The sequence below is a fragment of the Rattus rattus genome, chromosome 1 (assembly GCF_011064425.1).
Source record: "Rattus rattus isolate New Zealand chromosome 1, Rrattus_CSIRO_v1, whole genome shotgun sequence".
NCBI lineage: Eukaryota > Metazoa > Chordata > Mammalia > Rodentia > Muridae > Rattus > Rattus rattus.
The window spans coordinates 142,358,245-142,384,641 of record NC_046154.1 but is presented as its reverse complement, the minus strand read 5'-3'; positions in this window follow the sequence as shown (position 1 = coordinate 142,384,641).

Sequence of the window (26,397 nt, the reverse complement as noted above, 5' to 3'; positions counted from 1 at the left end):
AGAAACAGGCTTAACAAACTTGCTCTTATGATACCATTAATTTACCCTTAATGCTCTTATCTCACAACACTGTTGCACTGGGATGGCTAACACCCCAACAGGTAATCTTTGAACTTACACTTTGAAGCAGAGACCTCCCTCCTCCTGTTTATCATCATTAGATAATGCCCCATGCATGATAACCATATCCCCCTTGCTTAATGCTACAGAGTTCTTAGCCATATTAGGAAAGAAATCACTCTGTCTTCTCTGCATGTACAGCGCACTGAGTTGACTTGCTCATGGATATCACAGAGTATAAGGAGGAACTGACAGTGCCACCCAGCTTGAGGCAAAGGCTGCCAAGTTGTGCCAATACTTGGAACAGCTGGGGCAGTGGGAGGTTACTGAACAAGACCCGCAGTGGAGCAGCAGGGGGGAAACAACAGATGAGTGCTTCAGTTAGGTAAGAACAGCACTACCTGAGTGACTCTTTTGCAAAGTTAAAGAAGACCTCAAACTGGGTAGACCAAGCAATGTCCTGGCTTTTCTGCCCATCACATGGAGGATATCCAAAATTAGTGAGCGAAGGGAAAAGTAAGATCACACTGAAGGTATTTTCCCTCCCATCATTATCTGTGATGTAAATGAGCCAGACAGTTCTGGTATTATTACTGCCACTGTCAAAATTCATTTGCTGAACAAGAGAAAACCCAATGCAGTCACCAAATCTTTTAAATGAGTTTCTTTTCGTGTAAGTGTCTAGGGCAGAATGACATGCCCAGAAGGAGCAGGAGTGTTGAGTTGCCGATACACAGAAGAAGCAAAGTCCTACTATTGCAAACCAACTCCAAGGCCAAAGCCCCAAACAGCCTCATGGGAAGAATACATACAAGTGCCTACCTGAGAGAGGGAGTGATGGAGGAGCATCGAGGTATGATGCACAATATGTCCTTAGTGCTGGATGCCAGAGCATTGGAGGAGTATGCTGACTGCTGATAGTTCTTTTAAATGTCGTTCTTATATTGCACACTTGCTTAAGCTCTTCCTTGGAGCAGTAACTAAATGCAGACCTTTATAATTCTCTGGGAACTCGAACTTTCCATGTACTAAAGAAATTCATTTGAACTTGGGAGAATATACATGAACGGGCAAATTTTTCTTGTAAGTCACTTTGTATGCATGAACTACTTTGTGTCCGACCTAGTTTACAATGGGATATGCTTAATTATCAGTAAATTTTTATCAAGCTCTTGAAATATCTTTGTTAAGTATGAGATATTTCTTTCATATCATTATTCACTATTTTCCTTCCCTTTCTGCCAGCTCTCATTCCTAGAGAAGGTATTATTTACAAACTAGCATGCCCTGGGATAATGATAATGAGTATTATACAGTCATGTGTGGCTAAATATTTGTGTATGGACAATGTACATAAGACATGTTGTTTGTTACATAATTCAAATTTTATTATAAGTATTGTATATTCTATGATTAAATGTAAAAATATCTTTCTTATATGTTCTATTTGACCTCTCCTATTTGTAGACAAATTCTCACATTAAAATTTCTAAATTTGCCTGGGAGTGGTGGCACACAAATTTAATCCCAGTAGTTGGAGGCCAAGGCAGAGGCACAGGCTGATTTCTGAGATACAAGAGATCTATAGAACAAGTTCCAAGACAACCAAAGCTACACAGAGAAAGCTTGTCTCAAAAAAAAAGCCTAAATTTAAGAGCAATCAACTCAATCATCAACTACAGAAAACTGCATATACTTTTTACTTTCCAACTGGTTATTGAGCAAAACTTTTAAGATTCAAAGACAGCAGAGAAAGGTAAAAATATTAACAGGACAGCATCTGTCATTGTACTTTTTTTCTTGCTGCCAACTCCCCATTGCTCCTGTGGAATTTCCTATTACCAGTCATAGAAATAAGATAAAGAAAATGTTTCTGAACACAACAGAAAGTGTTCTGCATCCTGACATAGACACTCATATTTCCTGTATCTCCCAATGCTGCCTCAGGGCAGTCAGCTTGGAAAGGAAGCCTAGGGTGACAGGGAAAACCTGGCAGGGCACAGGTCACAAAGCTTGCAGTAAAACAAGAATAAAGGCAGGGTAGTAAAAGATTGGCTAATAGAGAAATTTACTTTTGCTAGCAACTAGAAGAGATTAGATTAAAAAGAATGGTAATATGGAGTCAAGTCTGTGCCCCTTGGAATTGCAGGAAGAGCTATGTCCTTGCACATATTACAGCAAGATGTAAGCAGAGCAGTAATGACATGGTGATTTAATGTTGAGTTAAATGGGGCAAGTGCAAAAGAGACAACGAAGCAAGGAGAACCACGTGGGATGGTCCTCTTATGGTCTGCTGCTGCTGAATATGTGTGAGAGCTGCTGTGTGCGGAGTCCCAGTGTCCTCTCCTACACTGACCAAGGTCCAAATGTCCTATGGTATGCCAATTAGCAAATGAGCACATTTTTATCAAAGAAAGCAAGGAAGTCGTCCATCTCAGAAGGAGGTTGTTCTCAAGAGAGCCTGAAACTGTATAACTGAAGCTGATGTGGCAACCTTTTCAAAGTGGACCACTGGTTCTAAACTAGTAGCACATCTCAGACAAGAAAGTTTTATGGTCACTTCTAGCACAACCTACAGCAGTAGCTCAAGGTGAGTGACAAGACTCAATAGGGCTCATCTCATCTGTGCAGCAATTGCCATAGAACACAGGATACTGGAAAATCACTTGTCTAAACCTTCATGTCAACTTTATTAATCTTGTCATCAGTGTAGTTCCTAACCCTGTCCTTTCTGTGAATGCAGTAGCTCTCCCCTTCTCTCCATCAGGCAGAGATCACATTTGGTTCATCCTCTCCAGCTCTCCTTCTGTAGGGGCCCTCCCTACCTGCCCATCACTCAAGGAGCTAAGCTTCTCCTACCCTGTCAGGTTCCATCTCTAACACTAATTCCTGGAAACTTGTTCCCTTTTATATTCAGTCCTCTGGTACTTCCCAGTTTCTAAAAGTATTATGTGAAAAATCTCATGATAAGCTACAATATCTCAAGTCAAAATGGCATTTATGATTCCACAGAGGTGGCTCAGAAGTTAAGATCATATATTGCCCTTGTTGAGGATGTAAGTTTTATATTACCCATAACACCCCATTCACAATCACCTATAACTCCCACTATGGATAAATCTGATACCTAGTTTTGCCCTTGACAAACAATTATGCTCATGTGTACACACAGACCCACATGCATACATAAAATAAGAAATAATAAAATAAATACTTTGAAATACACTGAACATAACAGTTTACCCATCCACTACATTGTTCTTATTAATGGGCTGTGGCTCCTACTTGCTCTCAGCATGCCACTAAGTTCAAGAAAAGATCAAGGGTTGGGGATTTAGCTCAGTGGTAGAGTGCTTGCCTAGGAAGCGTAAGGCCCTGGGTTTGGTCCCCAGCTCCGGAAAAAAAAAAGAAAAGAAAAGAAAAGATCAAAAGTATCATCTCCAAGTATAATATTTGCTAAAAATACTTCACTAATGTACCATCACAAGGTCTCACATCCTAAATTGAAACATTGTTGGTGACAAAAAACAGAACATTTTTTGGTTATTTTATTTATTTACGCTTCAAATGCACTTCACGGTTTCCCTTCTGAAACTTCCCATCTTATCCCTCTTCCCCTTGACCCACTGAGCCATTCCCACCTCATCACTCTAGCATCCCCCTACACTGAGGCATCAAGGATCCCATATGATGCCATTGATGCCAGATAAGGGCCATTCTCTGCTACATATGTGGCTGGAGCCATGGGTCCCTACATGTGTATTCTTTGGTTAGTGGTTTAGTCACTGGGAGCTCTGAGGGATCTGGTTGGTTGATATTGTTGTTCTTCCTATGGAGTTGCAAACCCCTTCAACTCTTTCAGTCCTTCCACAACTTTTCCATTGGGATTCCTAGGCTCAGTCTGATGGTTAGCTATGCGTATCTGTTTCTGTCTTTGTCAGGTGCTGGCAGAGGCTCTCAGGGGGCAGCTATACCAAGGTCCTGTCAGCAGGCACTTCTTGCCATCAGCAATAGTGTCTGGATTTGGTGTTTGTGCATTGGATGGATCTCTAGATGGAGCAGTCTCTGGATGGCCTTTCCTTTAGTCTCAGTTCTAATTTTTTTTTTTTTTGCCCCTGAATTTCCTTTAAATAGGAACAATTCTGGGTTAAAATTTCTGAGATTAGTGGGTGACCCAATCCCTCAATTAGGAAAAATGGAACTTTGAAAAACTGTTCTGTACCCATGATGCTCACAGAAATGCCTTGAAAGCATCAGGCTTTCACGAACATCAATGGATCAGCATCACTGGCCTTACCAGCCATGCATTGGGCTAATTAATAGCCATAGAAAGAAGAAAGTTGCCATATTAGATATATGAATTATTCAATTTTTTCTGTAGTAAAAAGACAAGGGTTATAAATAGATGCTATGTTCTTACCACAAACACAAAAAATATAGTAAATAAACTAATCGAATATTCTAATTATTATTGTAAATTTTCATTTCCAATTCAACTTAGTTTATTATTAATTGATATTCTTATCTACAGTGAAAGTAAGGTTCCTAAAATATAAGGTTTCCAAGGACACTGTCAAGGGCAGTGTCTCCTTCCCCTCCCTGGAGCACTGCCCTATACTACTTCACTGAACAAGGAGAGCATTTCTTAGCTCAGACTCCTAGAATGCCACATCCCATTAGCCACAAGTTGTCAGATATCAGTACTGCCAAGTGCTCCCAGGCATGGACTATGAGTCCTGGGAGAGATGAGACAACAAAGAACATTTTAACTGGGAACAGAGCCCAGATTTCTTTAATATTATATTCTCTAACTTCTCTGTGTTATGTATGGGTAGATAGTAAATAATAAAATACAACAAGCCAGCAGGCTGTTATGAAAGTAGAAATAAAATGCAATTCCTAGCTGATTACATGGCCTTTTATCCCCCAAAATGTACTTTATGAGGTTAAATTAGACTATTAAGCATTTAAACAATTCTGTGATTAAACTGAGCCTATAATTAATTATACAGCATTGACATAATCACTTCAGTCTTTAATCCTTCATTTCAAGTATAAAGAAAAAAATCACGTAAGATTATCTTGAATCTTCTTCAGTACTAAATTGATTTTTTTAAGGCTTAAAGACTATGGAAAGAAATGGGTTTGATATGTCACATGTATCTCACCTGTAGTTCTAGCTCTATCATGTTCAAATATATGGCTATTTCTCCCACTAATGATACTCCAGGCCAGTGTGGCTGAGTATTATTACCTCTGTAACCCCAGAGAGAAAAAACAGCTCTCCACTTCTATGGATCCAAAGTTTTGTGTTTGGTATATTAACACAGTGGTTCCTTAACTTGTTTCTTTGTGGAGCTATAGCAAAAATACCTGTGGCAACATAGTACTGGATAGGAAAGAAGGGTTTATTTAGCTCATATCTCTGGAGGCTCAAGAGCATGTTTCTGGCATTTGGACATCTATGGCATCATATGGGGAGAATACAAAAGTGAGTCAAGCTGTTCACAGGGGAAAGCCAGGCAGTCTTACATCCTTTCAGAATTTCTCAAAGATGCACTTCCTCAAGAAAAGGATGCATTCTTGTTTAGCATCCACTCACCTCCCATCAGACACCACTTTTTCAAGATTCAACAGACTCTTGGAGGGCACTACAGACCAAGTTTACAGCACAGGAACCTCAAAACAAACAAACAGCACAAGACTCCACATACTCCAGTCATAAAAATAGAGAAATCAAGCAGGTATTTAACTGGAAGCTTCATCCTAACTGAATAGATTCCATGATGCTGGGAATTGTTAGGCTCGTTCTCATAGGAGAATGGTAGGCATCAATCTAATCCAACTGTGAACCCTGTGACCAACAATACTGGCCTACCTGGCAACATACCTACTGGTGCAATACTGTCATAAATATTATAATGACACCAGTTTCTGACTGAAAGGAGTTAGTAGGCTAATATCAAAGTAAATTTTATGAAATTATCAACAGATTAATAAAAATATTTAAAAATCAGCACAAGCTGCCTAGTATAGCTGAATGTTAGACTGTTTTCTTGGCATATTTTGGGGCCCTAAGTTCTATCCTGAGAACCACAAAAATATGGATAAATAAGTAAAATTTAAAAACAAATAAAAAACAAATCGACTTGATGTAGATGGCACATTGTCTATGTAGGAAAACAGTGAAAACTTGAGCCAAAAACTTCTGAGACCAATGACAATAAAGTTGCAGAATAGAAAGCTAATAGGCAAAGTCAACTACGTTTGTATGTGCTAGCACTAAGCAAGTCAAGTTTAAAATAAAAAGCAATATTAGTTCCACTAGTATTCCCAAAGCAAAATAATTAAGTCTAAAATATTACATGTGTGGAAAAAAACTTTGCTGTGAAAAATGAAAGAAATGTTTTTCTTCACATTTGTACAAAAAAGATGTCAACATGTTAGTGCTTCCCAACACATAAAGGAGGAAACACAGAGTATTGATTTTTACTTCACTTAAAACTCAAAATGAAGCCTGCAATAGATAAACACCACGGTACAGAAGAGCTTACAAGATTTATAGACAATGTGGTACAATGAGGAGCACAGACATGGTCACAATTGAAGAGTGTTCCTCTTTCTCCAAGTCATTGCCAGCATCTGTTGTCACCTGAGTTTTTATTCTTAGCCGTTCTGATTGGTGTGAGGTGGAATCTCAGGGTTGTTTTGATTTGCATTTCCCTGATGACTAAAGATGTTGAATATTTCTTTAGGTACTTCTCATCCATACAATATTCCTCAGCTGAGAATTCCAGTGCTTAGCACTGTACCCCATTTTTTTAAATAGGTTTATTTGGTTCTCTGGAGTCTAACTTCTTCAGTTCTTTGTATATATTTGATATTAGCCATCTATCAGATGTAGGATTGGTAAAGAACTTTTCCCAATCTGGGGGGTTGTTCTTTTGTCCTACTGACAGTGTACTTTGCCCTACAGAAGCTTTGCAATTTTATGAAGTCCCTTTTGTCTTTTCTTGATCTTAGAAAATAAGCCATTGGTGTTCTGTTTGGGAAATTTTTCCCAGTGCCCATGTGGTCAAGGCTTTTCCCTAATTTTCGTTTATTAGTTTGAGTGTATCTGGTTTTATGTTGAGATCCTTGATTCACTTAGACTTGAGCTTTGTATAGGGTGATAAGAATGGGTTGATTTGCAATCTTCTACATGACCACCAGTTGAATCAGCACTGTTTCTTGAAAATGCTTTTTCTACTGGATGGTTTTAGCTCCTTTGTCAAAGAGCAAGTGACCATACGTGTGTGGGTTCAATTCTAGGTCCTCAATTCTATTCCATTGATCTACCTGCCTGTCTCTGTACTAATGCCAAACATTTTTTATCACTATTGCTCTGTAATACATCTTAAGGTCAGGGATGGTGATTCCCCCAGAAGTTCTGTCAAGACCCCAGGATAGTTTTTGCTATCCTGGGTTTTTTTTATTATTCCAAATGTAATTGCAAATTGCTCTTTCTAACTCTATGAAGAATTGAGTTGGAATTATTTTAATGGGGATTGCATTGAATCTGTAGATTGCTTTTGGCAAGATGACCATTTTTACTATATTAATGATGAGCATAGGAGATCTTGCCATCTTCTGAGATCTTCTTCACTTTCTTTCTTCAGAGACTTGAAGTTTTTGTCATAAAGATCTTTCACTTGCTTGGTTAGAGTCACACCAAGATGTTTTATATTATTTGGGACTATTGTGAAGGATGTCATTTCCCTAATTTCTTTCTCAGCCTGTTTATCCTTTGAGTAGAGGAAGGTTACTGAGTTGTTAGGTAAGTGTATTTTAGGAAAAAAGCTCAGAATACATATGATACAACTTACAGACCACATGAAGGTCGGGAAGAAGAAGGCCAAATTCTAGACGCTTCAGTCCATCTTAGAAGGGATACAAAATACTCAGGAGATTAAGGGTCGGGGGGACTTTTGAGCAGCAGAGGAGGGGACTAAAAATAAAAGGGGACCAGGATCAGGTATAAGAGAAGGAGATGATATACAAAGAGTCAGGAATTTGAATAGAAGTGTGTATCAGTGGGGGATGGGGGATAGGGAACTGGGGGAGCCACCAGCAAGTTGCAGATGCCAGGGAAACAACAGACTCCCAGGACCCAGTGGAGATGAGATTAGTTGTAATGCTCAACAAAGGGGAGGAAGAACCTGTAGATATCATATCCAGAGGCTAGGCAAGACTCCAGGTTGGGGAATGTGGTCGTCCACCCTTCGCAGAAATTTAGATAGAATTGCTCCTATCTAAAGGAAATACAGGGACAAAAAGTAGAGCAGAGACTAAAGGGAAGGCCATCCAGAGACTGCCCTTCCTGGGAATCCACCATTTATGCAGCCACCAAACTCAGTCACTATTGCTGATGCCAAGAAGTGCTTCTTGACAGGAACCTGATATAGCTGTCTCCTAAGAAGCTGTGCCAGAATCTTACCAATACAGATGTGGATGCTTGCAGCCAACCATTGGACTGAGCATGTGGACATCAATAGAGGATTCAGGGTAAGGACTGAAGGAGCTGAGGGGTTTGCATCCCCATAGATAGAACAACAATATCAATATTCCAGCCTGCCCCCCAGAGCTCCCAGGGACTAAACCACCAACCAAAGAATACACATAAAGGGACCGATGGCTTTAGATGCATATGTAGCAGAGGATGGCCTTGTCTGGCATCAATGGGAGGGGAGACCCTTAGTCCTGTGGAGCTTGATGCCCTAGTGTAGGGGAGTGCTAAGGCAATGAGGTAGGATTGGGTGGGTAGGTGGGGGAGCACCCTCATAAAATCATTGGGAGGGGGGTTTGGTAAGGGGTTTTGTGGAGCAGAAAACAGAAAGTAGGATATATAAATAAAATAACCAATAAAAAATTAAAACAAAAAAATTCAGTTTCTGGGTTCTGATCACCTGTGGCTGCCTAGCAAGAAGCCAAACTCCTCCTCATGACCATCAGATCCCAGTGCCCACATCTCCAAAGACCGTTAAGCACATGTACTTTGCATAGAGGCACAGGTGGACTATCTGTGCTCCAATGCAGAAGCCCACTTCATTTATAATTTACCCACATTTGCTTGCCAAGGTCCACAATCTCTTCTAAGCTCTCTCACTCATTGGGGATCACAAGTTCTCAACCTGCTTCCTCAAGGGTTCTCTCCAGCCACACACACTTGACTAGGAGACCTACATCACTCCCACCCTTCAACACTCTTTGCCTTTCCTGGTCTTTAGACCCATAACCAATCCAAAGTGCCAGGTGAAACATATTCTAAGCTCCTTGACTAAGGTGTAGAAGTCTCTCATTCTTTAATTAATAAACAGAAGGCCTGGGAAATACTAGACAAATAGAGAAAATCAACACTGAAACCAAGCTAACTAGCCCCCAACTAAACATTATAAACATGGTTGATAAAAGAAAAATGAAAGACTCAACCAATCAACAAACTAACTCCAAGTTTGCAAATTCCAGTAAAGATATAAAAACAACATGAAAAATATAAACGATATTTTCTCCAAAAACATATAAATCTCATAGCAATGGTGTCCATTGAAAATGACATGGAAGAGCTCTCAGACAAAGAATTCTAAGAAATAATTATAATGATGGTTAAATAATCTAATAAAGACAACAGCAAAGAGATTAATGAAATTAGAAAGTCAACTCAAGACATAAGAGTAAATTTTTGAATTTTTGAGAAACTCTGAACTGAAAAAATGCTGAAGATAAAAAATTTCATTAAGCCAATTAAAAACTTCAGTGGAATGTCTACCAACAGGATGGATCCTATTAAGAACAGAATGTAAGTGTTGTGAGGAAAAACAAAGGAGAGGAACTGGATCACTCAGCAAGGACCACTGATACATATGGAATAGGAAGAAATGCTTTCAGACATCAGGAAAAGACTGGACCTCTGAATTATTGCTCTTTAAAAAGTATAAGAATATTAAGGCAAACAGAGAGTCTCTCCAGTAAAATCAGAGAAGAAATACTTCTCAAACTTAGAGAAAGAGGTGTCCATTCATGTATAAGAGGCCGGCAGAACACCAAATAGTTGATTCAGAGAAGAAACTTTCAATGGCAAATTATAGTCAAAACATCAAAAAAAACAGAATAAAACAAAAATATTAAAAGCTTCAAGAAAGAAAAGTCAAGTCACTTACAAAGACCTATTATAAAATACTGGAATAACTGACAGCTACCTTTTAAGCCACAAAGGTCTAGGAAAATGTATTCTAAGTCCTGAAAAACAATTATGAACACATATTACCCAGCAAAACTAATCTATTAAAATAAGAAGAAAGAATTTTTCATAGTAAAAGTAGATCAAAGGAATTTGCAGCTAGTAAAAGCAACCAAAAAAAAAAACTAGTAAAAATAATACTAAAATGACTACTTCAGTCTTGAGACAAGGAAGAATGCACTCAAAAAGTCACAGGAAAAAATAAACAATAAATAATACCATAAAAAGTAATCAAAAGAGAACTAAGAAAGCACCTCAAAATCAGCAAACAGTTGAGAATTAATATGTATCTTTCAACAATAACCCTAAATTTTAATGATCTCAAATCCTCAACAAAAAGGCACAGACTAATTTAATTACAAAGAAAGGATTCAGCGTTTTGACAACTCCAAGAAACATACCTCACCATCAATTATGGATGTCACCTTAGGCTAAAAGGATAGGAAAAGTATTCTAAGCAAATAGAATTAAGAAACAAGCCAGGGTAGCTATTCAAATAACTGACAAAGTACACATCAAAGTAAAACTGGTTGTAAAAGATAAGAAAAAACACTTTATATTATTAAAGAAAAAGTCCACCAAAAAAGATATTATAATGCTAAAATGGATATGCACCAAACACATAAGTATACAATTTCACAAAGAAACACTGTTAGATTAAAACAGAGGGTAACTCCAATATAGTAATAACAAACAGGCTATGTGGACAAAACAAACAAACAAACAAAAAAGAAAAACAGAGAAATGCCAGAGTTAAATGACACCATAAATCAAATACACCAAGTAGAAATCTACCAATCATTCTACTAAAGAATATACATTCTTCTCAGCAGGTCTTGAAAGTTTCTCAAAAAAAAATTAGAATTCAAAGGAAGTCTCAACAAATATAGGAAAATGGAAATATCATCGTGACCACAATGGATAAAAGCTACAAACAATGGCAATAGAAACTACAAAAAGTAAACAAACTAATGAAAACTAGACAGCACACTACTAAAAGATAAATGTGTCAGAGAGGAAATCAAAAGAGAAATTTTAAAAATTCTTATAATTGAATTGATATAAAAACACAAGATAACAAAATCTATGGTGTGCAATGTAGGCAGTCATAAGCAAAGAATGTATAGAAATGCATAAGTTCCATAAATTCCATAAATTTGAGCAATCTTCATGTTGAGCATCTACAAAATTCTCTTGTCATTAGCTTTGTCCCTGATGTTCTAAGTCACCTAAAGATCATTTAGAAGCTGTGTCCAGATTACATGCAAACTGCAGCATTTTATATGATGGGAGCATAGATAATATGGGTATTTAAAGGGAGTCCTGGACTAATCTGCTTGAAATAATGAAAGCCACCTATGTCAACTTACAATCTTACAAAAACACAATGATGCTCTAAATTGTCAAGGATATAATGCAGCTTCTATGAAGAGAATGTGATAACATAGCTTGGATGGAAAAGGATTACATAATAAGATTTAGACCAAGTATCTCTGACCCTAAGATGAGCCATTTAAATATATTCTCTTGAAACCTGGCAACCACGAGGAAAGTACAGTGATCCCTTCACCCAAAGATTTTATATCCAGCTAGCCAGCATATACTTAAAATCACTGAATTCTGTATTCTTTCTTCTTCCTTATATGGCATAATATTGAATTTGTAAGCTAGTCATAGTGAGAGAGTAGCAACAGTGATAATTAGAACAATCATGTAATCTTGATCAATTGTGTTTCACTTTGAATGTGTTCTTCAACTTTCTCAAAATGTTTTCTCATGTACTCTTCTTCCTGGCATGCAATGTCTATGTGATGAGGTGGAGAGATTTGGCATTAAGGTGATATTCAGGGTTTCCTTGCATATAATCTTTGAAATACTGCAGAAGTCACCTGGTTAAAAAAGAACTGAGATTAAACAGCCACTAAATCACAAAAAGTCTGTTGTGGTGCAACTGTACTGAACAGTCTAGCCTACTCAAACTTACTCGCAGATTAAAACTTACATATCTCGATACTTAGAATTTTCAGTGATGTAGGACTTTAGCAGATCACAGATAGCTGACAGTTAGTTGGGGGGAGACTGATGAATCTCTTAACTCTTATTTCCACACTCAAAGTCGGTGCTGGTGAGGCATGAAGTTTCATTCCAACCTTCAATCTGGCTCTAGAGTTTTTGACATGAATTCTAGAATTTCCTGCCCCCTACAACTGTTTCATGCTTTGACCAAAGAGACACAGAAACAGGAATCTGAGGGTGCCACTCCTCTACCCCCATGGAAAAAGTCAATTTAGACTGCATCAAGCTTCCCCAAAAGACCAACACACAACCTCACTAAAGACAAAGAAGAAAAAGATATGAGAAAGAGCCTCTTAGAGTAGACTCATTTGGACAAGGGAGGCCAAAAACATAGCCATTCCATCACGCCCAAGGTTTGTGCAAGTTTTCTATGTCAGAGGCAAGAACTTCCACACAGCATGATCTTCACACAGGGACTCCTTAGAAGTTATGTAGCCAAAACAGTTTAATATGGCTTTAGATTTTTATTTACTTTTACCTATTATTAATCTCAACATTCTACTAAGAAAGTTTTTAAACATTCATATTGCACAAAGACTGGGAAGTATGTATAATGTACACTACTGTCAATGGTGATCCATTTTCATGATTATTCGGTAGTCCATTGTCCTGACTGCCCATTGTTCAACTGTGTTAGATCTTTACATGCAGTATATGTACATGAAAAGAGGAACTCCTTTTTTTTTTTTTTTATAAAATGCTACTTTAAAGATCATCTTTCCCTGGGAAACAAGAGTGGAGATTCCCAGCGAGGGGAAGAGAGTTAAATGAAAAAGCAGATAGTAGGAGGGGAAAAAGTTAGCAGAATACATACAAGTGATCAGATAAACAAAATAGGAGAGGGAGGTCTTAGGGAAGGGGGAGCAAAGTAAATACAGAAGAAAAGAGGTGGCTAAATTACAATAAAGATATCTAAAAACCCATTAGGAATATACAATTAACTATTTTCCAAAAACTAATATTATTTGTAACTCTGTATATATATATATATACCCATACACATACATATACATATGTTATGCCCCTCCAAGAGTCAAATACCAACTAACAAATACCCCAATACTACAAATGAGAAGCCCTATTTTGACCTATTTGAAGTTGATGACCAGGCACTCCAAGAAACTCCCAAATTGCTATTGACCTTGGTTATCCCATCGTGGAAGGTAAGTACATATTGCTGAAGACACCATGCACTTGAGAAACAGACCTCAGAGCTAGAAATAAACTGAGAGCACCATATATAAAAATAGTTTTCATGATACCAGAAGATGCCATTCAAGCTTTCAAAGGAGGGAGGTATGGCAGTTTGACTAGCTACCCACGCCCCCCCATAGGCCCATACATTTGAATGCTTGGCCATGGGGACTGGAAACATGAGGGGATGTGGCCTTGTTGGAATAGGTGTGGCCTTGTTAGAGGAAGTGTGTCATTGTGGAGATGGACTTGGGGTTATATATGCTCAAGCTACGCCCAGTGTGAGATACAGTCTCCTGCTGCCTACAGATCAAGATGTAAAAATCCCAGTTTCTCCAGTACCATGTCTGCCTGGATGCTGCCAAGCTTCCCACCATGATGATAATGTAGTAAACATCTGAAACTGTAAGCTACTTCCAATTAAGAGTTTTCCTTTAAAACAGTTTCCTTGGTCATTGTGTCTCTTTACAGCAATGAAACCCTAAGATAGGAGGCAACTCATAGTTTGAACCCACAGCTATAATATCTATGAACCTCATAAACAACCAGCATGGTATTATGAACCTAAGAATGTAGCAGTAGTACATATACATTGACAGTAAGCCATGGCTTTCTAATTTGTTTTAACAGTTGCTGAAAAAAGGGAAGACAATATCTAGTATTCAAAGCCTAACTAAGTACTCAATGTTAGTGAAATCATGGCTATTGGAAAAGAATCTACAACAACTAATTTACTTAACCAACATAATCTTTAATAACAATCTATAAACATTTGTCCTAATACTCAAAGGTAGTGTGGTCTTCATCCCACATCAAGAAAACTTCTTCTGCAACAGATGCAGACCATTACAGAAAATCATAACCAATAAATATGCAGAATCGAGAAATCCAGTCCTTATAGCTTCATCTACTACACACCAGTCCCACACCCAAGACACAAAGAACATTGAGAAAGAGAAGGCATAAATGTTCCAGAGTATCGGGAAATATACTGAGATTGTGTCTCCTAGTAATATCAGAAGCTATACCCATAGCATGGCTCTGAAATGGGAGCTGAACAGGAATGACATCAATGGACATTCCAAACTGAATGGAGGAAGGTTCCCTCAGCCTCAACCCTACACAAAGAACTACAGGCAACTGAGGAAATCAGAAGAGGAGGAAAGAGGAAGGGTAACCTTCTCCAGGAAAGATCTCACCAAATACTCAGTCCTGAACATGAACATATATGTAGCATTATATGAACACAACAGTTTATTCGTAGGAATAATACATATAATTGTGCGTGTGTGTACATTTATGACTGTATACATTGTATACATGTTTATATATTATATTATATCATATCAAATATTTCTAAGAACTACTAGAAATATATTCACAGAAGCGTGTGTGTGTGTCTATATGTGTGTGCATATGTACACATATGCATACAATAATACTTAGGTTAAAAAAAGAACGTGAATGCAAAAGAACAGCTTCTAATGTTGTAATAAATAATAATGCCAAAGCTTTTTTTAAATAATACAAAATATTATCTTTCCCACTGGAATTACACTCAGAAAAATTGTAGCATGTATGATAGCCCCAGTAATTGCATTGTAATATTTTGAAACTGACTCTGTAAATTTAATTGATTCATGGTAATAAAAACAAGATTCTTTGGAGGAGTAACAGAATTTTCCCCATGTAACAGCAACAGTGAAGGCTTCTTAAGATTAAAAGGAGTACAACTCCCAATGGCATTTACTAGTTAATTAAAATTTTTATTGACTGTCATTTTTAAATGGCAATTCTTTATTGCTTTCCAGATGAGTGTACTTCATGTTACTTTCTCTAAATTACCCAAAGCAGAAAGATTAAAATATTTACAACTTCAAAATCGCTAGATATTTAAAAGGACCACATACAACTTCTCATTACCTAGAAAATTAAAAGTCTGTGAACACAATGGATACAAAAGGATATACCTTTATTATTATTTTAATTAAAAATTATTAAAACACTGATATGCCTTTTTAACATTTTGTCTTATGTCACCTGGACAAAAATTAGAAAAATAAATAAAAACCTGTAAATAAAAATGCTTGCAACTAATTCTCCCCTATCTGTTTAAAAAATTAGTATGAAATACCAATTACAGTCTATTGCAATAGAGTTTCACACACAAGAATAAAATACAAAACATGTTTTTATGACAATAAAATTTTAACCAGCATAGAATCTACACTCAAACAAAAGTTTTCTCTAGCATTAACTCCAAAGTGATTTATTGTCTTCCCAAATTAAGTATGCACATAGAATAATACAATATCTAATGGTTTTGTTCACCCATTAATTATCTAAGACGTACGTTTCGTGCTTAAATTGGCTTGATTACCAATTGCTATCTAACCAAGATATGGTCATTCACAAAGGCCATTAGTGTAAATTCACAGGCTGATTTTTTACAAAAATAGTAACAGTCAACAGCTTTTTGTTTTGTTTTGATGTTCTGTCTTAATAACTCATCCCCAGATATATCTGCTATTTTAAATTGACCAGTCTTTTCTCATTGCAATGAACTTAACATAAGTTGTGATAGATTTAAAACAGTGAATAATAAACTCTGAGTTAATCAGTAATGCATCAATGTAACATAAAGGAAGGAAATAAAAGCACTTCTAGGAGTCATTTAAATAAGATCAAGTCCAGATTTGAATTCTCCATGTTTCCTGTGTCTTGAATCCTCTTCTGTCATTCTCAAAAGGCTAAATCTATGCCTACCTGAAGGCTGTCTTATGAATCTGTCATATGTCTGTGTCTGCCTGCATGTGTAACTGTTGAGTGTCTATGTGTGTGTATGTCTAACAAAGGTCTTTCACTCTGTATTTATTAAACAACACCAAAACATCAATGGGGATAAGAAATGAAAGATAGTTTAGAAAAAACTTTAACAGAATTTCCCAAGTAATTAAGTCACTTACTCCAACTGTCCCAAACTGACTCAGAAAATAAACAGAATTAGAAAAGTCATTGTTTATCAGTTAATACCAAAATTTTGTGCTTAATTATCCATAGAAATTATCTTCAACATTTGTGGTGGTTATTCATTTCATTACTTCAGCCTCTATTTTTGTTGTTTCCAGCAAATGATTTAAAGGCATTACTCTGGGTAAGAGTAAGGAAAAGTACATATTTTAAGATTACAGCTATGTAGTCATAGTAGACTCCAAAAGCTAATTGCATGGGAAACCTAAGGCAAGTAAGTTTGATCGACATGTTGTTCTCTTAATGACAGGTTAAACAAACAGGTTGGGTGCACAGTAGAATAGCAATCTTATGATTTAAGTAACCTAAAGGTATGCTACTAATTGACTATAAGATCGAGTAAACGTTCCACTATCTTAGAATGTAAGGATAGTTTCATTATATTGCATTACCACAATAATCTTTATCTTTGTTAAAAGTGTCAAATATTTTTTTTCTTAATGCCTGTAACATGGTTTGCCTAAGAGTACCCGCTATATTAAGGGTTTGTTCCTCAGCCAATGAGAAGTTGTTAACAAATAGAACCTAATGGGGATTCTTAGTTCATTGGCGGTGTGAGTACAGTGAGAATCATCCTCTCTCCATCTCTATTTTGTTCCCCAACCTCCATGAAGTAAAAGCATTCGCTGTACCACACCGCCATGACCATTGTATGCTACAATGCCACAGGATCAAAAGCAATGATTTCTAAATCCATAAGCTAAAATAACTCTGCTTTTATGTTGATGATCTGAGCCATTTGCTATAGTAACAGTTCTGGTTTTAAGATTGTTGGTTAATCCAATAACAAGTATAGACATTGATATTCATAGCATATAGTCATTCCACTCATCACATCTAGCAACATTTACACAAGTCTTGATTAAAGCCTCAATGTTTTCACATTAAAGGAAGTCTAAAATGGATTATCATATATACTGGCTATACATTCCTGTATCTAATAGCTAGCTACATGCTCATTTAGAAATATTAATATTAAAATATATTTATAATACATCTAATATATTGCTATTAACATTATACAATTGTATTATTTAATATAGTATATGTTAAATATTAGCATGACAAACCTCTGTTAGATATTGCTGCTTAAGACTGAGGGTGTGGCTAGCTAGCAGAGCACTTACCTAGATAGCCCAATTCCCTTGCACTGCAAAAAGAAATTAACATAAATAAATAAATTGCTTTTCTCCCAAAGAGGAAAAAACATTGCAGTTTTGCAGAGTGCTCTCAATCAGTCAGCCACTCACTTTCTCCAAGCCAGACCCACAGCCTAGGATAGTAACAGCATCATTATCCAAATGCTGTAAGGAGATTATTACAAAAATAATGATTCCTATCAAGTATTGAGGATTACATTCAGAATGCAACAATTCCCAACAAGTTATTAACAACTATTATCAAAAAGTCATAGTCAAATTTAACTCTCCAAATTTACATTCTAATCTCAAGTTTACCATTGACATTTACAACATGAATCTGGCTCTGAGTATGTGAGCTTTCTAAAGTGAACTCAGAAAGACTGAAGTTATTTTTCAGTGTGGTAGGAAAAACACAAAAGAATAGAAACTTCAAGCCAGAGATGGTTTCTATAGATACTGAGAGCTGTGCACAAGTTCAAGTCCTGAAATAAACATGCATCAAAACATTAACAAAAGAATAACCAGTCTGTCAATCTTCCCTTTCTAAGAACTGTTGACTGCTATGAACTTCCTGATTTGTGGTCTTTGAAGGGTCTGGCTTCAAGTTCTTTTAGCATGTCTTTCCAGTAGCTGATGGACTTTTCAGCCTCAGTTTTTGATCCCCTGAATCAGAGCATCACCCTGCCTTACCTGACTTCCTGACTCTCCTCCCTACTGCTTTATACATGTGAAAAAGAAATTTTAAAAACTCAAAGCATTATAGTGCATGCCTGTCATATCAGCACAAGGAAATCTAAGGCAGAATTACCCATTCTAGGCCAGTTTGCACATTAAGACCATTTTCAAAGGAAAGAAATGGGGTGGGCACTTCCCAATTTACTAGTTGAACAGCTACTGTAGAATGGGAGTATTCTAGACACTTCATCCTCACTATCCACTCCATGCTCGAAACTTGTCAAGTTATACATTCATTGCCGCACATAGAACAGTCTATCAGCATCTTGCCTGAGGTGTCAGATCAAAAAATTTGCAGAGCAAAGATCCAAGCTGGGGCCAAATAGCCTTCAAATTTAGCTCTCTTTGCTTTGCTCTACAGTCTCCCTATTTGCAATTGCAAATGAAAGATAATGATAACTTCTAAAGCAGGTTTGAGGACCTCTTTCGCTAGCTTTTCTAGTTGCTGACAGAGCTATATTTTACTTATAACTCAGTACTTTCAAGAACTATATTCCAAAAGTGTCTTCTTTTACTTGTTATAAAACATACTGAATTTTCTATTAAAAGTTCTCAGGTTTTAAGGCAGACAAGCTGGGCATGGTGATATATATGTATATTTTCAGCACGTTGGAGTGGAATGCCAGAGCATCAGGAGTTCAAGGCCAGCCTCAGCTACTCTGAGCTATTTGACACCCTATGCCAAAACAAACAAAGAAATAAAACTAGAAAGTGCACGTCTGGTTCCTGCCTGCGCCCAGAGCTGGTACCAAAATCCAGTGGGAGAGAAAGAGGGACTCTGAGAAGTTCGGACAATCCTGAGAGCTCAGGAGAGACCCACACCACTGCTTACATTCCTGGCCCAAGAGGAACCTGCCTAGTGCCCTCTTAATACAGAAACCTAGAAGCAGACAGGGGCAGGAACCTTCTGGTTTTGCCTGTGCCCAGAGCTTAACCAGTCCCACAGCTCTCTGGACCAAATTCTGTGGGGGAAAGACAAGTGCAAACAATCCTGATACCTCAGAAGAGACAACTACTTCTGCTCACATTCCTGGCCCAAGAAGAATCTCCCTACTGCCCTCAGTGCCCTCTGGGCACATAAACCTAGGAGCAGTCAGGGGAAGAACACTTCCAGATTCCGCCTGTGCCCAGAGCTGAAAGCCAATCACCATGAGCACTGACATACCTGAGAGCAGAGAAAAGACCAACTCTTCTGCTCCAAGAAGCCCTGGAGAGTTCAGGATACACAAATCCAGGAGCAGTCTGGGACAGGACCCTACGAGTTTCTGTCTGCACCTGGAGATGACCCAGAATCAAAGGTTTCTGTACCCATATCCAGCAGAAAGAAAAGAAGTCAACAGGAGTACTGACACACAGGCTTACAGGAGGGTCAAGCCACTGTCACAGACAGCAAGACAAGCTAACACCGGATACAACCTGATGGCAAGAGGCAAGCACAGAAACCTAAGCTACAGAAACCAAGACTACCTGGCTTCACCGGGGCCCAGTTCGCCCACCAAAGCAAATACTGGCTATCCAAACACACACGGAAAAGCAAGATTTGGATTAAAAATCACATCTTATGATGATGATAAAGGACTTTAAGAAGGACATAAATAACTTGCTTAAAGAAATGTAGGGCAACACACATAAGCAAGTAGAAACACTTAAAGAGGAAACACAAAAATCCCTTAAAGAATTAAAGGAAAACACAACCAAATAGGTGAAGGAATTGAACAAAACCATCCAGGATTTGAAAATGGAAATAGAAACAATAAAGAAATCACGAAAGAAGGCAACCCTGGACATAGGAAACCTAAGAAAGAGATCAGGAGTTATACATGTAAGCATCACCAACAGAATACAAGAGACAGAAGAGAAAATCTCAGGGGCAGAAGATACCACAGAAAACATTCACACAACCATCAAAGAAAATGTAAGACACCAAAAGCTCCTAGCCCAAAACATCCGGGAAATTCAGGACACAATGAGAAGATCAAACATAAGGATAATACATACAAAAGAGAGCAAAGAATCCAAACTTAAAGGATCAGTAAATATCTTCGACAAAATTATAGAAGTTCCCTAGCCTAAAGAAAGAAATGGCTACAAGAAACCTACAGAACTCCAAATAGATTGGACCAGAAAAGAGATTACTCCTGTCACATAATAGTCAAAACACCAAATGCGCAAAATAAAGGAAGAATATTAAAGGCAGTAAGAGAAAAACGTCAAGAAACATATAAAGGCAGACCAATCAGAATTACATCAGATTTCTCACCAGAGACTATGAAAGCCAGAAGTGCCTAGGCAGATGTCATACAGATACTAAGGAAACACAAATGCCGGCCCAGGATACTATGTCCAGCAAAACTCTCTATTAATATAGATGGAGAAACCAAGATAGTCCATGACAAAACCAAATTTATACAATATCTTTCCACAAATCCAGCCCTACAAAGGATAATAGATGGATAACTCCAACACACAAAAAAAAGGGAAACTATACCCTAGAAAAAAACAAGAAAGTACTCACCTTGCAACAAACCTAAAAGAAGAGAGACACACAAACATAATTCCACCTCTAAACAAACAAACAAAAACAACCCCATGAAACAATGATCACTATTCCTTAATCTCTCTTAACATCAATAGACGCTATTCCAAAAAAAAAAAAAAAAAAAATACATAGACTAAGATACTGGATAAGTAAACAGGACCTAGCATTTTGCTGCATACAGGTAACACACCTCAGAGACAAAGACAGACACTACCTCAGAGTAAAAGGATGGAAAACAATGTTCCAAAAAAAAAGTCTGAAGAAACAAGCTGGAGTAGCCATTCTAATACCAAATAAAATCGACTTTCAAAAAAAGTTATCAAAAAAAGATAAGGAAGGATATTTCATATTCATGAAAGAAAAATCCATCAAGATGAACTCTCAATCCTGAATATCTATGCTCCAAATGCAAGGGCACCTACATTCATAAAACAAACCTTACTAAAACTCAAAGAATACATTGCACCTCACACAATCTTAGTGGGAGATTTGAACACCCCACTCTCGTCAATGGACAGACAATGGAAACAGAAACTAAACAGAGACATAGAGAAACCAACAGAAGTCATGAACCAAATGGATATTTATAGAACACTTCATCCTAAAACAAAAGAATATTCCTTCTTCTCAGCACCTCATGGTACCTTCTTCAAAATTGACCATATAATCAGTCACAAAACAGGCCTCAACAGATACAAGAAGATTGAAATAATCTGATGCATCCTATGAGATCACCATGGACTAAGGCTGGTATTCATTAACAACAAAAACAACAGAAAGTACACATGGACATGGAAGTAGAACAACACTCTACTCAATGATAACTTGGTCAAAGAAGAAAGAAAGAAAGAAATTAAAGACTTTTTGAATGTAATGAAAATGAAGGCACAACATACCCAAACTTATGGGACACAATGAAAGAAGTGCTAAGACGCACTTAAAGAAATATTCAACATCCTTAGTCATCAGGGAAATGCAAATCAAAACAACCCTGAGATTCCACCACACACCAGTCAGAATCACTAAGATCAAAAACTCAGGTGACAGCAGATGCTGGCAAAGATGTGGAGAAAGAGGAACAGTCTTCCATTGTTGGTGGGATTGTAAGCTAGTTCAACCACTCTGAAAATCAGTCTGGAGGTTCCTCAGAAAATTGGACATTCCACTACCAGAGAATCCAGCTATACCACTCCTGGGCATATGCACAAATGATGCTCCAACATACAGCAAAGTCAAATGTTCCACTCTGTTCATAACAGTCTTACTTATGATAGCCAGAAGCTGGAAAGAACCCAGTTGCCCTTCAGCAGAGGAATGGACACAGAAAATGTGGTACATCTACACAATGGAGTACTACTCAGTTTTCAAAAAAAATGACTTCATGAAATACATAGGCAAATGGATGGAACTAGAAAATATCATCCTGAATGAGGTAACGCAATCACAGAAAAACACACATGATATACACTCACTGATAAATGGATATTAGCCCAAAAGATGGAATTACCTAAGATACAATCCACAGTTTACATGAAGTTCAAGAACACAGATGAGCGAAGTGTGAATGCTACAGTCCTTTTTAAAAGCGGGAACAAAAATATTCATAAAGTTATGGAGACAAAGTTTGGAGCAGAGACTCAAGAAATTGCCAGACAGAGCCTGCCTCATCTGGGGATCCAGCCCATATTTATACAGCCACCAAACCTAGTCAATATTGATGAAGGCAAGAAGTGAATGCTGACAGGAGCCTGTTATAGCTGTCTCCTGAGAGGCTCAGCCAGAGCATGACAAATACAGAAGCAAATGCCACACGATTAAATGCTGCCTGAAACCATTGAACTGAGAACAGGATCCCCAATGGAGGAGCTAGAGAAAGGATTGAAGGAGCTGAAGGGGTTTGCAACCCTATAAAAACAACAATACCAACCAACCAGGGATTAAACCACTACCCAAAGAGTACACATGGACAGACCCATGGCTCCTGCTGCATGTAGCAGATGTTGGCCTTGTTGAGCACCAATAGGAGGAAAAGCTCTAGGCCCTGCCAAGGCTGGACACCCCCCTCTCCGTGTAGGGGAATGTCAGGGCCAGGAGGCAGGAAGGATGGGTGGTTGGGGAGAGGGAATACCCTTATAGTAGAAGGGGGAGAGTAAAGGGATATGGGGCTTATGGATGGGGAAAATGGAAAAGTGGATAACATTTGAAATATAAATAAAACATATCCAATAAAAAATAAATTTAAAAAAAGAAAAATAGAAAGAAAAAGATCAAAATAAAACAAAATTATCCATTTTTTTGGCTGAATTAAATTACCATTTCAGGGGTAACTTCAAACCCTAGTTCTCATATGAATCTAAGAGATTACATCCATTCATCATTGAAAGCAAAGCATAATTTTAAAACCAATTACCTCTTATGAAGGTTGGCAGATAAGGACAATACTATATTCACATTACAAATAAAGATACACATTCTATATTTATGTACATAAATTCTTACTGGCATACAGCCTGTATAATGAAGCCATTCTGTATTCCCACAAACACACTAGAAAACACCAAGTGGTTCCGCAGTCTGGTACGGGGTAGCAGTCTCACAGTGCTAGAAGGAACTACCATCTGATTCCAATAGCCCATTCCAAAATGAAATGCAGCTACAAGTCTAATAGAGGTGGAACATTGGAGCGCTATGATAGCACTGGGCAGTGATCTTGGGGCCATCTGGAGAAACAGCACACTCTCTGGCAAAAGTGTGACCCCAAAGAAAATAGGTGATGTAGGGGGTGGAGAAAACCATGACTGAGTGAAGTCCTCAGTGAATATGTATTGTTGACATGGGTACAGGCATAGCAAGGTTTCCAATGCCTCATGCCCATGAGGGTGGCAAAGTCTTCTCTGGGTGAGGTTCACAGGGATGGCAAAAGCTTTCTCAAGTGCAAATGAGTAACCAGTGTGGCAAAAAAAAAATAACTAGAAATTGCAGCTTCCTTCTTCCTGATGTTTACAATCTGAGACTTCTTTTGTACAGCCTGAGAAAGTTTCCCTTGGAGACTGCTAGCTCCTCCCCTGTACTCTCACGTTGCAGTTACTTAACAGTGTAAGTCCTTTATAAAAAGAAGTCAGGGCAGAAACTCAAGGCATAAACAGAAAGCACGCATTCTAAGGAGTGCTGTGTCCTGCCTTGTTCTTTATGGTTCATTCATCTTGCTTTTTTATACAATTCCGGCCTACCTTCTGGTCTCACTGCCTGTCTTGGCAAGGCTGCCTTGGCCAGAGCATCTGCCCTCTCCCCTCCCTGATTCATCCTACTGTCCTTTGCATCATCTCTTCACCACACTGCCGTTGTCTGTCATTGACCAACTGGAAACAACGTGTAGTTCAAGACAAATACAAAGTACAGAAGGATGGTTTCGTCTTGCCTATGTTTCCCAGAGTCCAGAGTCCTGCATAAGGAGACTCGTGTTTCCAAACCCTGCCGTCAGGCATCTGGATTGTTATAAGACACTGTAGAAAGTACTGCAACAAGGAGTCATGTTGGCTGCCTGTAGTGTCACCTGTAGTTTCTCTCTCTGGATGATGCAGTCATGGTACATCATAGTTTATGGAAAAAGGCTTAGCTCCAACACTCAATAGAACCATAAATGTCAGCCAGGATGTTTCAAAGCTACCAGGAAAGAGACAGCGGCAGAGTCCTGCCATGTGTGTGCCAACAAGTGTGCACAAAGCACTCTGTCTCTGTGCCTCTTCCTGCCCATATGCCCTACAGCAGTTTGGTTTCACATTTCTAGAAGACCAGAAACTCAGAGCCTAATTCTGTGCCACACCCTCACTCTTACTACAGTGCCAGTCTCACAGTGGTCAAATGTTTGATTAAGGGTATGTAAAATAATTGTCCCACATTAGAATCTTACTGGGTTATTCAAATAATTTTTGAATAAGTTGTCTCGCACGATACTGGCAGATGAGCCTGCATCTCCCTGTAGTGTATTTCCTGATGCTGTATGAGCTTTCTGACATGGGAACACTCACTGATGGATGCTAGAGAGGACAAAGAGTTCTAATACATTAGGTATAACTTTCACCCAAAGCCTTTCAGACATGTTACCTACTCTTGAGCTAGGCTGACCTAACAACCACCTTCAGAGGCAATGTGACCTTATGTGAGAACATTTCCTTGCAGGAAGAAAATTCACTGTAATGGTTTATGAATGTCCTGAATATGTCAGGCAATTGCATTCCCTCTGTACTCTATTTAATAAGCTGGACAAATGCAATTTTAATATTAATAAAGCATGTTGACTTATTAGAAGAGCAGAGAACTCCTGGGTGCACAGAGACTGATACTTGAGGCATGAGACTAATGGGCAAATACGTATGCTATTTAAAAACAGGAGTTTTAAATGCAGTGCAGGCTATTATACAGACCTGTAATCTTGTACTCAGGAAGCTGACACAGGAAGCTTTTAAGTTAAAGTCCAACCTTCTCTAGCCTATATAGCAAGATCCTGTCACACACACACACACACACACACACACACACACACACACACACACACGATGGGAGGTATCTTTACAAGCAAAATATTATATAATAGTATAATTTTGGGGGGTGATGGCTGTATTTCTATTCCTGTAACCAAATGCCTAAGAAAATCAAAGTACACAAAGGTAACATCACAGGATGTAGTGGGTAAAGCCTTTAATACCAGCACTCTAAAGGCAGAGGTGAGCAGATCTCTGGGAGTTCAAGACCACCCAAAGTTACATAGTAAGACTTTTGTCTCAAAAATAATATTTTACTTAAATAATTTTTCAAGAAGGGTACTGTGGACTTTGACTTTTAGTTTCAGAGGTGCGTTCTGTGATTTTACAGACCCAGGTTTGTGCCTGTGATGCCATAATGTATCTTGACTTGGACATACTAATGTTTGTAGTTTCAGCTTGCTACTACCCCTACTTAGCCCCAGTCACTAAAGTCTCTACCATCTACTGACAGCACCAACAGTGGTGACCATCCTTGAACATGTGGGTCTTTGGGGGACATTTAAGATCCAAATTATAGCAACAATACAAACAAAGCTTCTTATGTAAAAGTGTCAGGGGAATTTCTTAAATGAATATAATTTAGTTAAAGGTGAGTTGGGGTCTGACTCCAATTTCTTTGGCCAAAAGATGATTTCCTAAGTGAGCAATTGGTGCTCAGAACTGACTGGCCCCAGGTAGCTCTGCACACCGCCAACACCAAGGAGTAATGTGCCTTATTATACACCCTGTGATGTATGCACAGCCAGTACTCCTGGAAATTGCAGAAAATCTCTTTAGGTTGCTGAATCCAATAACACTTAA